Consider the following 14,556-nt stretch of genomic DNA (forward strand, 5'->3'; position numbering starts at 1 on the left):
TCAAATTCAAAGTCTTCTCTTAAATGACAAAAGTACATAGGTATTTATAATAATTGAAAAGACAACTTGAAATGACACAACCTTTCACCTAATTGAGTAGGTTCAACAAAAACCCTTCAACTACATACATGAACCTCCATAAATGTAAATACATTGTCATAAATTGATACATCTAATATTAAATATGTGAATGAATATGAATTTTCAGATTTATTATGACTTTTGGTGGCTTTGATTCTTGAAGGGTTGCAACTTTCCATACTTTTAAGCTTAATTTGGAAGTAAACCTTTTAATGTTCCAGCTCCTAATTATTGCCAATTATTTGCTTATCAGAATTGGCCTACAATATCATTTATACAACCTATTACTTCCATCAATCTAATGCAACAAAATATAAGAAAATCATAGTAAGCACAACTCAAGAAAATAATAACCTAATAAACGGTAAACACCAAGCCTAATGTTAGGCAAGAATCCCCTTCAACTAGAACCCTCCTTTCAACTTCGCCCTTACCTCTATTCTTTTAAAAAATTGAAAGATTATCCTTTTAACTTTTCATAAATGACTTTTTAAAACTATTCTTAGAGTAGAATTCTAAGTACCAATAATTTCCATTCTAGGTTACTAAAATATTGTTCCAAGTCGAAATTTTCAATCGAGATGGATTTCTATTCCAAAGATAGTTTTGAAGCATTTATTAAAAGTCAAGTGTAATAATAAACAGGGTGTCATTCTCTGCCGTCGCTCTGCATATAAGCAACAAGCGCTTCAAGTTCCGTAAACCCTATGAAGGGGTTTGAATCCCAGCAAAAACGTTTGATCACTGTTCTTTGATTTCTTGAATGAATTAAAAATACAAACAATAGAAAAATGTTAAGTAACATACCTTTGTCAATTCACAATTGTACAGTGAAATCTCCTCTCGAAATTCAAAATTGGTAGTCTTCTTCTTGAAACGAGTAGTCTTCTTTTTGAATTCTTCTATTCCACAGGATCCAGCTTGTGGGAACGGTTTCTTGAAAGAGTAGAGGGAATGGAGAAGAGTTTCAGAATAATTCTAGAGGAGAAAGTTAGGACTTTTAAACCTATTATAAGAAAATTAGGAGAATTTCTAGGGAAAGAGTTTTAGAGTAATTCTAGAGAGTGTGTCTCACTCCCAAGAGCCTTATTTATGTTATTTCTAATCTTGTTCAGATAATGCTTCTGCATAGATTTTAGGGTTGTTTTCAAATATAAGAAAATGAATCAAAATATTAACATCTAATAGCAAAATGATAGACTGCGATAGACAACGACAGATAGACGGTGATATTTTGCTATCAGTGGTAAATATGTTTAGCAATTTAGTCATTTAAAACAATTTTCCTAGATTTTAAATGAAATATTTAATAATATCCAATATTAATAAATATCTACTCAAATAATAATACAATTAATATTTTCCCTCATAAATTCAAATATTTCAAATTTTCTTTCAACATAGTTGATCCTTGTTGGTCCATGGTGAGCTAGTAAGGGACTTTATGGACCAACAAATTATAAGCTCCAATGATTCAAGATTAATTAATTAAAAAATTTAACATTCATTCATTAACTAGAGGGAAAACCACTATAGACACATAGTTGAACTCTTATGCACTATAGGACAAGTTGTGTCCATGGATATAATCGATATAAGCAAATCGATCATTCACGAGTTGTTCATAATTACAGTCAGATCAAATATCCGTTTTACCCCGTAATTACCCATTTTCCTTAAGTACCACTGAGTGAATTCCATCCTATGAAGTTATGTTAGCTCCCCATTTAGTCAAGTCCCCAAAATAGTAGGCTTATTGTTATTGAGTCGACAACTTGGGTCACTCTCATCCATGCAAATCAAAGGATTGACCTCACTGACAGGAGTTCATAAATCACTCATGATTAAGATCGAGTCGCACATGATCATTCTATGAAATATTAATCTCATCGAGTAATGGATTTACAATGAAAGATTAAATATTTCGCAGTTCGAACTTGTATAAACTCCTTGTATAGGATACTTCCACTCACATGTCTCTACATGAATGGTTTGGGTCAAACCATTTGTAACTATTAAAAAGTGTGTTGTATCCATAGTGTTTCTAAAATAAAACACCCAATCTTATCCATATACTATAGACCTTTAGGTTATCCTTGTAGGGAATCGAATCCCAAGCGGAAACATGAGAACGTCTTGCATTCGATTTTTTCATTTTAAATAAACAAAAGATAGCAAGCTTAAACAAAATAGATGGGGATAAACATCATACTAAACATGCATTATAAAGAAGAACAAAGGGATGAATGATTCTTACATTCGTAGATTCCCAAACTTCTCGAAATTCCTCTTGTTCTTCACATGAACGTCTTCTCAACGATCATTGATATTACCACAAGAATAACCTTGTTATTCTCTAGGATTCCAAGAGTTGGATGAGTGGTCTCCAACCTTTGGAAGAGGAAGAGGTTGAGAGAGTGTAGAGAGAGAGTGTAAAGAAGAATTGTCTTGGAGGTAGGGGATGTTTTTCACCAAAAGAAAGCTTGCCCTAAATGGGCTAATAGGATGAATTTACATGGAGAAGGGTTTTACCACTTCTCCAAGTATTTTTCTTTTCACCCTTAGTGGTCAATTAACTAAATAAGGTTATTTAATTAATTGACACATTAAATAAATGACCAAATATTAAATTTAATTTAATATATAGTTAATTAATTAATATCACATGTTTATATGTTTCCACATCTCTAACATTATAACTAATTAAATCTTCATGAATCTAATTCACATGAATTAAATATTTAAATCTCATTCATATATTTCTCTCTAACATTATTTGAATTATAGATCACATCTATAATTAGTTATATATTAATCACATTAATATACAATTTACTCAGTTGATTCAAACAATTTAAACCATTCCTCATTAATATCCTTTAGTGAGTTAACAAGGGGACTTGGTGGACCTACCACTTAGAAGCTCCAATGATATGAGATTAATTAGCTAAACTCATTAACCAAATTAATCAATATTTGTTAAATATGGGTACACTCCACTAAAGACCCACAATTACACTCTTCTCATTGCAGATGTATTTTTGTATCTACGGATATAGACCAACAATAGTAAGTTAGTCTTTCATGAGTGTTAATAATACCAACTGGGTCAAATTAGCTTTTTACCCCTGGGTTACCTCTTATTCTTAAGTACCAGTGCCCCTCTAATGAACAACCTGTTTATGGTCCAATCATTAAACAGAAACCTCTCTCGGGTCAGTGAGAGGGTAAGGTCTTTTGTTCAAGTCTCGGAGACACCATTTAAGGGAACACTCATCTACTTACCCTTAATTTGGAAGTAATGAATTCCATTTTGTATTATTATGTTCCTAGCTCCCCACTTGGTTTTGTCCCCAAAATGATAGGCTTATTGAGTCGGCAAATAGCCACTCTCACTCATACAAATTAAATAACAAATGTTATGCATAATCATAAATTTACAGCATGCAAACAAAAAGGAAATGAGAGAATTAGGATGAGAGAACTAACCCTTGAAGAACGATCTTCTTCGTGTATCCTCTTCTCCAAAAATCATGAACTCGAAACTCCACAATGGACACCACCACTTGATTGCCTCAGTATTCTCTGGGTGAGAATCCAGAAATTTTGTGGGCTCTGGCTATTTTGGAAGAGAGGGATTTTTAGAGAGATGAGAGAAATTGATGGGATTCAGAAGAAGAAGATCTTCTTTCCCCTGCCTCACTATCACGTATTAGAGAGAAAATAAGGGGAGGGGGTTGGAGTTACAACACCCTCCCAAAATGATTTTTAAAATAAATTTAATTAAGTTAATTTATTTTCATAAATAAATTTAATATATATTTATAAGATAACTACCTTATCATATAATATATATTAAACTATATGTTATATCAAATATAACACATAACCTATAGCTTCTATATTATATCAAATACAATATAACATATAATTTATATTCTCTCACTAATGGAATTTAACATATAGTTTCTATTTATATTAAATTTAATTATATGAATTAATATTTGGATCATATTCAAATATTTGTTTCCTCTCAAATAAACTTTATATGATAATGTATCAAATACATTATAGTAATTATATCATATATAATTAGATTAAATTAATTATATCACATATAATTCATTCCCTCAATTAATTTGAACAATTCAAATTAATCCAAAAATTGATTCTCATTAATTCCCATTGAGCTACAGAGGGGACCTCATAGACTTGTAGCTTGAAGCTCCAATGATACGTGAATGATTAATTAAACTCCTTAAATTAAATTATTCATTGTCCGTTAATTATCGAGCACTCCACTAAAGACCGACGACTGCACTCTTTGCACTACAGATATATTTCTGTGTCCATTGGATATAACCAGTCAACAATACAATGACCCTTCACAAATTTCTCGTAAGTACAGCTGGGCCAAAGTTACCGTTTTGCCCTTGTAGTTACATCTAACTTCTTAAGTACCACTGATTCCTCTAATGAACAATAAATCATAGTCCAACTATGACCAAATCCCTCTTAAGCCAGGAAAGGGTGTGGTGCCACATTGTTCAAACCCCGGAATTAGCCCTTAAGGGAGCAATTTATCTACTTTCCTCAACGTTGAGGAAGGAGTGAATTCCTTCTTTTATAGCTATATTCCCAGCTCCTCAATCAAACAAATCCCCAAAGTGGTAGGCTTGTTGAGTCGGCGATCTGGCCACTCTCATCCATACAAATCAAAAGACTGCCTTCATAGACAAACATTCACAACTCACTCAAGATTCAGGTCATGTTACTTATGGTCATCTTGGTGAAATATAAATCTCTATTATGAACTAATGACTAAAATTTAGTGCGAATGCAATTATGCAATGCATGTCTTAAGTTATGCATTAGTTCTCATGCGTCGGTGGTCATGCCTTTCTGTCACAAGTTTTCTTGCACTCTCGCCAAGTATAGCGAGAACGCAAGTTTCTCAGGTGATCCGAGGTCGAACTTAGGGACTTGTAGCTAAATGTATGCGGTGATGTGTTTGCGGCGGATGAATAAAAGAATGATGGGGGTTGTAAGCTATAAACTACTCCTACTCCTAACTAACAGACAAAACAGTGGAAGTATGAATGAGAGATAGAGACATGACAACTATTGACGTGTAGTAAAATGCATGGAGAAATAGATAAAATGGTGAGGATGTCTTCATCGCAACCCTTAAACTTGACCGCAAGGGCAACCTCAACCAACACAAGCTATGCGATTATACTACACACACTTGTGCCTAATTCTAGGACGCATACGATGTATATGCGATAGTGCCGAGAAACCTATTTCTAAGCCTCCATAACCCGCTCACGTGTTCTCACACATAAGCATGATGACCACATACCACCATATCCTACTTCTGGATGCATGCAATATTCTATTTGTAGGGTGCATACGCTGTATAATAGCAAACGAAGCTTATCTCTAAGTTCTCCATTCTTGCTTATGCATTCCAATCCGCTTTCTCGAGTCTTAGATTTGGTTTTTAGACTATTCTCCCAAGTATGCCTAAATGATGAATGATGTGATCATAAGACAAAGTAATCGCATAAACCTAGCTGACATAAGATTATTCCTATCTCTAGTGAACACTTACTTACATTGCTTAATGCGACCAACCACTTACCCTCTCGGGCAATTGGTTGTTGCCAAGCATTGTGTCCGCTTATAGACAAGGGTTACTACAGCTTCACACTAAGCAAATAAGGTTTTCTCACAACACTCACGCAACACACACCTCCTAGTGGTTTGCTACATGCTTCATATTCCTATGCCACATGATTAAGTATGCGATACTCTAACAATCTTACTAAGTGATGCAATGAAAGTTAAGGATACTAAGTAAATGAAGATGGAGATGGAATAGAAGGAAAATATAGAAATGCATTGATCACAAAATGTATTAATTCCTCAAGCCAAAATGTAATAAAATACAATATAAGGAATGAAGAGAAATGGAAAGGCTAGCTGGAAGCAATGTCTTGCTTCTAGCATATGTGAGTCAAGGATGTCGGTGGTGCCATGGATGGGCAGTGGAGCTGACTCTCTCGAGCTCTAACTCCGGCGAAGGCTCCGATCATCACTCAGAATGGATGAAGGAGATGAAGAACTCTCAAGCTTCCTTCTCACGCTTTCGTTTGGATCATAAGGATCCACCCGAAGGTAGAAACTTGGATGATTTGAAATTCCGCTCAACGGCTTCTATTTATAGAGCTTGATTGCCGACAACATTAATGAACATGCTCTGATTCTGACACTCGCGGCGCGATGGTGCTTTTTTGAATCTCTACTGCTAACGGCATGGTAGGTGAAATGTCTACATCATTTTTTGATACTCCCGAGGTATGCGTTCATGTTTCATTCCACCAACCTTGCAGTCGCCCTTCTATTATGGTCATCATTATGTAGCCGCAACTTCTATGCGATGACCACATTCGCTTGATGACCGCAACTTCTATGTGATGACCGCATTCACTTAACAACCGCAACTTCTATGCGATGGACGCATGCGGTCGATGGCCGCAACATCCTTGCGTCGAACGTATGCGTTTGTCTTTGCGATGGAGAGTTTCTCCACATGCAGTCGTTTTTGCGATAGTTCGACTTCCGCGTATGCGCCCGCTTCCTGCGTTAGCTACAAAGATAGACAATTGAACACATAATAATGTATAATAGTAGGTTAGTCGAGATTCTTAATGTCGATCGACGTAAACTCATTTTCTCATGAATTCCTAACATATTCGCCGCATATTTTACTTAACAATCCTCATAATTCTAAATAAAAGGCTTAAGATGACGTGCATTTTTGCCCGCCATCATGAACGACCGTTATAATGAGACTAGTCATTTTATGGTCCAGTCTTATATAAATTCTTTTATATAGAATATCCCCACTCACATATCTCCACATAAATGATCAAGATCAAATCATTTGTAGCACTTTACAATAATTGTAACATCTACAAAGCGGGTCATACTCATAGTGTCACCAGAATAAGGTATCCAGCCTTATTCATCTACTATAAACCATTTAGGTTATCACCTAAACATCACCCATATGTCTCAATATATATGTTTAAGTTACAAAATAACCTTTGATGTTAATTTATTAGTTTGTAGGTTTAATGCAACTAAATGTTAAATAAAACATCACATATTTTATTAGATAAATAAAATGTTTGTATAATACAATTACAAAACTATAGGACCCTACGAGATTTAGGGCATCAACCCAACATTTCTCCCCTCTCAATTTGATTATGGTCTTGTGTCATGGAATGTCATTTTTGTTGTAGTGGATACATCTTCCGAAGTAAATCTTCCCTAACGCATTCTTCCTAAAGTGCAATTATACTGACAAAGTTTAGGTTTTTTCAAGTGTACGATATTTGTGCGGTTCAATTGATGAAAATTTTAGTTATTTTTAATACAAGGTATTTGCATACTACAGTACAATGTACATATTTAGATGATTTTTTTTATAGCTATTACGAGGTCTTTTTTTGTTGTTACAATGTATAAAATTTAAATTGTTTTAGGTATTTTGTGTTGCTAAAAGTGTAGTGAAAATTTTAGCTAGTTTTAGTACAAGGTATTTGTATGGCAAAACTGATAAGAAAATTCTAGCATTTTTTAGTAGAAGATACACAATGGAATGCGCTGGATATGAAGTAAAGGAATTGAGAACATAAGACAAAATGCAAATACCCTCCTTATAATTATGAAAAGAGAGATTTTCAAAAATAGAAAAATAAGGGAAACTATTTACACAAAATAAGAAAATTTTAATTTTCTTTGATAGAGACTGATAGAAGTTTATCCGTGTTTATAAGTGATAGAAATTGATAGAAGTCTATCATTGATAAACGTTGATAAAAGTTTACCGGTGTCTATCATTTATTTTTATTTTTTTACTATTTCTGTAAATATTTTGACCATTTGTGAAAATTTTCCTATGAAAAATAGATAATTAATAAAGCATAGATGATTTTTTTTTATTATTATTAATAAAGGAGTGGGTTGAGTGGGTATATCGTATATGATGGACAATCCTAAATTAGGTTTTATTCTTCACATATAAAATCCCAAATTAGATATATGGTTCTTTTGACACAATTTTTTAAACTTTTACGGTAACATGAATTTATGTTAGGTGTTATATTTTTTTAATTTATTGTAAATAACGATTTTTTTTTTTTTTTGGCTTGTTTTAGGATTGTTTTCAGAAGTTAGTTTACTGAAGTAAATCACCTAACATTCCTTCTTTGGAGAGATTAGTTTGTTTTTATTTGAATTTTAAATTTGTTAGTATTTCAGTTAGATAAGAGGTTTTTTTTATATTTGATCAATTCTATTAAAAATTCTAAAACAATCATATTTATTCAAAGAAAAAGGGTCAATAATTTATTTCCAAACCACGTAATTTATTATCAATGTGAATTTAGCTCAACTCTTATTGAATATATCTTAACTTACATCAAAGATACATGGTTCAAATCTTTTATTATCGTACTGAAAAAAGGAACAATAATTTAACAAAGTTAAAATATTGTTTTCATTTTAGTGCTTTGAACTTTTTTTCATTTTAGTCTAAATATTAAATGCATAAATTTTGTTTTTGTACTTTCATTAAATCTTACCAATGGTCTCCACGATTAGTTTATGAAAACGTTTCGCTAAAAAAAATAAATTAGTCTTCTTTTTCCTTTTGGTATATCAGGCTAGAGTATAAGATTTAATCCTCTAATTTCACGAAAGACATTGCATACCAATAATCACTAAGTTATGCTCATTTTGCTCCCATCTTTTAGGAATTGCTTTTAATGACAGTTATTATCTTTATCATTTTGCCAAAAAGACTAATTTAATTTTAAGATTTTTCCTGAAAATATAGAGACTAAAATATAACAAATTATATAGAATAGAAACCAAAATGAGATTTTGATCTTGATATTGTTGGCTCAAGAATTGAATTGCTATTTTAAATCATATTATTTGAATTTAGTTTTAATTTTATTCCTGTAGCTTTTGAGAGTTTCATTATAGTTTTAGGGGTCATTTGGGGCGCAGGGTAGGTTATTATAGTATATGGTTATTATAGTCTATGAGTTATGATAAACTGTCTGTTTTTATAGTCTGCGTTTGGAGTGCAGACTTTTATAGTTTGGTTTACAATAGTCTGTGTTTGAGGTGAGGTGCAGAGTATTGTATTCTGTCTTATAATAGTCTGTGTTTGGAGTGCAGGTTATTATAGTATGAATTATAACAGTCTGTAATTTGAATGTAGATTATTTTAGACCATGTGTAACTTTTTCTACTACCACGTTTTATAATACTAATAACTATGCATATGAAATATCATATGTTGAAAATATAATTAAGACTATATATTCCACCAATTTGTACAAAATTAATTTGATTTTAATTTATATTAAAAGCACCACGATTTTTTTGTTATTTTCAGATACACCTCGGTTAACATGGCCAAAAAAGAAAAGAAAAAAAACATTACTTTCGGATGCAATTTATGTGTTTCATATATAAAGCTCTTTTTTTAGGTACAAGTATCTCTAAGACAAAATAACTAACTCATGATTGCATGATTAAAATATGACCTTTTTTTAGGTACCAAATGTACTACAAACTTAAATGCATAATTGAAACAAACTAATCATTGTTCATTATTGAAAAGCAGTCCAAATAAAAAATTCTCTTCAAGGAGGAGGTTGCAATAATCCAACTTCAGGGAACGGATATGAAGATCTGTATCTTGCACGTTGCGGAATATGATTTGCATAAGCTTTACCTTTTGTCGGTTATACAATTCAGGAATATCTTGAAGTTGGTTTACGACTGCACGTAGTTCGGCTTTAGTTGCACGCTTCTCTTTCGGTCATTCTACAATCGCCTTCAATTGGTCATTTGTGAACTCCATTGCATTCCTAACAATCTCTATCGTTTCATATTGATTCCCATTTCGCTTCCTCTTACTTCCTCTTGAAGTATTTCCTCCTTCAGTGCTTCGACCGGTACATGTTCCATGCATGTCATCCTGTGACATGTCCATTCCCTGTTTAGACATCGTGGGGATGTTTGGATCCTGTGATTCATGAATAGGAACTCCATCATTCATAAGGTTTGGCACATTAGACCCGACATCCATAAAGGTCTCTGATTGTCCTCCCGTAGCCCGATCATTGCCAAAGACGTAGGCCAGATCATCATAGTATGGGAACGACTTGTGTAGAAGCCCCTTTGCTGTAGGATGACTCTACATGAAGGGTAAAGTGGATGTTATGATTTTGTTACCAATATTCGTAAATCAATTTAGACAAAATTGTACTTTCACCCATCCATCAAATAACTCCTGCTTTGTAGTGATGCATTGGAATTCCTCATTCTAGCCAAATCCACTACAAGTTGGTCCTCTCATTCCTACGATCGCTTGGTAAGTTTTTTTAGGGATTTGATTCGACAATCTATAGTTAGTGATCCTTGAATATTACAGTCGGGCAAATTCTCAGTCATCAAACCTTGTAGTTGTGCCAAGTAGCCAGGTCGAAACATTCGATTGTCTGATCTCCATCCACCAGATGCGACCAATGCCACCAAACACTTGATTAGCTTCGCTTTTTCCTCTTTAGTCCAAGTGTGCTTCGGGGCTCTTGAGGAATTTGACATTCTAGTCTATACACGTACATATTTTAATACAATTAAACAATAAATGACAAGTAATTGTAGCAAAGCTAATGAGAGAGTTCATGGGTAAAGTTAAGCACAAAATATAGTAAACATAATTAGAGAGTTCCTAATGAAATCATTTCACAACAATAAACAAAAAGTATAAAGGCACTACATGCTACTCCCATTCAGTAAACATCTATTGCGTCAGTTCATCCTCCATTGGGTCCATTCATTTGAACTCTAAATATAATTTATCTCATCCCCTCCAGTTGTAGCAAAGCTTGAATCCACCTCATCCAAATCCTCGATTAGTTCACTGTTAGTCATCTCCCTATTGATAAGATTGTGTAGAAGGCAACACGCCATGATGGTTTGACATTGGATTTACACTGGGTAGTATGATTTTCCTTGCAAGATTGCCCATCTTCCCTTCAACAACCCGAACATTCTCTCGATGAAATTTCGTTCAGAATAATGCTTCATATTAAAAAATTCTCGTGGAGTTGTTGGTGCATTACCTCCTCCACGCTACTCTGAAAGATGATATATTTCGCCTCTATATGGAGCCAAAAAAAACCTTCCGCATTTAGGTATCCGGCATCACATAGATAATATACCCTGTTAAACGTCCAATTGTTTCAAACCTTATATTACAAATACAATGAGTAGGGAGAGATGATATGTGTAACCTGTTACCCTTTGAAACCTTCAGTCCGTTAAGTTGTGATATTGCATCTCTGAGAACTCGAGAATCAGTTGTGGATCCTTTCCACCTTGATAAAATAAACACAAAGTTGCCATTTGTATCACACACATGGAGTACATCTATTGCAATTTCACCCTTCCTCATCCTATACCTTGTGCGATCAGTTGCATACCTTGATGTACGTGTCATCTAATGCACCCAGACAATTCTGCATTTGAACAAAATAAGAAATATTCATGCACATATGTTCTCCTGAGAAATAAGTCACGTCGAACTAATATTGGTGTAGTTGAATTATACCTCTAACCATTTCTATCACGGATCTGTACACGAGTTTGTGACCGACAAAGATTTTTTTAACAACACGTCGTGTAATCTTAACACTGCTAATAAAACAGTGTTGAAATTTCTAGAAACAGTCTCACCCGACCGTACAAATTCTCTTCGAACTCTCCGATTCTTAACGTCATGGGCTAAAATATGTAACATGGCAACCATCTCCTCCACATCTATAACTTCAGTTCCAACTAATCTGCCAGTTGTCTTAAGTAAATGATATAAAATGGCAAAACATCTTCTATCCATTCTTATACTTTGACGACAACATAAATCAGACTCATGAATGAGTCGAAAGTATGCTAATTGTCTAATACGATATTTACTATCTTGTGATGTGTTTTTTATCTTCCTATGGTCATTCAGTAATAACTCTAGTGTTAAAAGTAACTGACGTTGTGAAACTGTAAATGTTGTTAGTATCGTAACTAGTTCTGTTGGGTCCATTATGTACTAATAAATTTGGAATTGGTCTTGAAAGAAAAATTTTAGATCATAAAATAATTACAAAACTAAAAATAAACTTAGTCAAATTCCAAAATATTTCTTAGTCATGTTAACATTGTTTTTTCTTTTTTTTTTCCTTTTTTTTTGTTTGTATTACTATTTTTATATTACTTAAAAAACAACACTTTTTATATTACTTTTTTTAAAAATATATATATTATTTTTTTAAGTAAACTTAGTCAAATTCCAAAAAGTTTTTATATTCTAATACCATAGATGTCTTTACACAATCAACGACCTAAAAAATAACATTCCGTAAAAGGTAAATGATGAATGAGCATCATGCTATATGTAAAGATATTTTGATTTTTTTTTACCATTTATAACATTTTTTTTTTGTTGTCTACAAAAAGAAAAAGGGGGGTGAGTATTAACTGTTGTTTGTGGATATTAAAAATGAAAAAAAAATTCATTGAAATTGTTTGTTTGTATTTCTCACTCTTTGCAACACTTGATAAAACTCATTTTTATAAATTGAGAAAATAACTTTGATAAAAATTGTTTAAAACACACACGTAGTTATTTGAAACTCTTGAAATACATCCAATTGAGAATATAATTTATTCTTACCTTCCTCATCTTCTCTGCTTTGCTCCCTTATTCTAATGATTGTTTTTGCTACTTTTTCTTGTTTCATAATAATAATACATACCAATTCAAAAAATAATAGATTGTTTTAAATACCATGTAGAAATTTGAGAAATGACAAAATCAAGCATTTTAATTCTTGTTCCAGTTTCCAATTTATCAATAACATGAATCAAAATATTAATTTATCATTTTTACTAATATAATTATAATGAAGCTTTAGAAATAAATATTGCAAAAATTTCCCAAATTTTTTTATTTTTTAACTAATTGTTATGAAAATCTGTTTTTAATTTAAAGCTACAAAAGAATGAACACAAAAATAATAAATAGATAAATAAAAATAAAAATAAAAATAGATAAGAAACAATTAACAAAACGTTACATATATTCAATCATCCAAATCTAGCAACAAATATTAGGTCGTGATATTGTTACAATCAATTATCCAAATATAGCAAACAACAAATTACAATAAACAAAACTAGCTAAACAGTATTTGCATGTAAACAAATTAGAAACAATTAACAAAAGTAACATATATTTAAGTGCATGTAAACACCTTAGCAAGAGAAAGTTGGTAAACAGTGTTTGATCCGACTGATTCATATAAGACCAACCCTAAAACAAATTACAATAAACAACATTAGTACACTAGTCAACAACCGTAATAAAAAAAAATGTTGGATAAAGAGGGAGAAGGCATACCATTTGCATTTATGAAGTATATGGAATGTGTTTGTCCTTATACTTGAAGGCAAGTGAGAGCATAATTATAAAGTACAAAAAAACAAAAAATAGAATAGGGTCCAGCCTCAGAGTTATGAAATTCATTCATTGAAACTTGAATTTCAAATAATATCATGAATATGATAAATTAGAAACCAACAAGAAGAATGGAATAAACAGTACCAATAAATGGAGAAACCAACAAGATGAATGTAGTAAACCAACGATAGAAACTAAAAAGATGCAAAGAAGAGAAATAACACAGAATAAGAAAATGTTGGAGACAAGAGAAATAACATACCAATTGCATTAAGCAAGTAGATGGAATGGATTTGGCCTAATGAAGTAAAGTGAGACACATATATATAGTTGTGTGAATACAATAAACAGTAACTAACAACCACTGTCAGTAAATATAGAATAGACCATCCAAAAAAAGGATATGGCAATGATGAATACCATAAACAGTATCTAACAACTACTATCCATCAATATATAATAAATCATCCTAAAAATAGGGGATATGCTAATGATGAATGCAATAAACAGTACCTAACAACCGTTGTCAATCAATATACAATAAACAATGGTCAAACGGAGGTCAAAAGTTACAAATTGGACAAGCAATGGACAAACAGAGACTGAAATGAACAAATTTTTGACAGAGACAGTAATAGCAATGAAGAACATAACATATCTTTGATAAAACCTAATCATATATCCTAATCGAAATCTATTCTTCTTTATCAAAATTCAAATATATTATTCTTCATTCTAATCAAAATCCATTATTCTTCAGTATAATGAAGAGCATAATTCAACATAACACAGTAGTAATTGAAAGCAAAATAATTCAGTATAATGAAGAGCATAATTCAACATAACATATAGTTGGCAGTAGTAATTCA

The 14,556-nt window shown here is 32.3% G+C and overlaps 1 pseudogene; it reads right to left on the reverse strand.

The window, feature by feature from the left end:
* Positions 1-9,769: 9,769 nt before the first annotated feature.
* Positions 9,770-10,779, reverse strand: LOC150036190 (uncharacterized; annotated as a pseudogene).
* Positions 10,780-14,556: the final 3,777 nt, after the last annotated feature.

This window comes from Benincasa hispida, chromosome 5 (genome assembly GCF_027475165.1).
Source record: "Benincasa hispida cultivar pf3 chromosome 5, pf3_genome.v1.1, whole genome shotgun sequence".
NCBI lineage: Eukaryota > Viridiplantae > Streptophyta > Magnoliopsida > Cucurbitales > Cucurbitaceae > Benincasa > Benincasa hispida.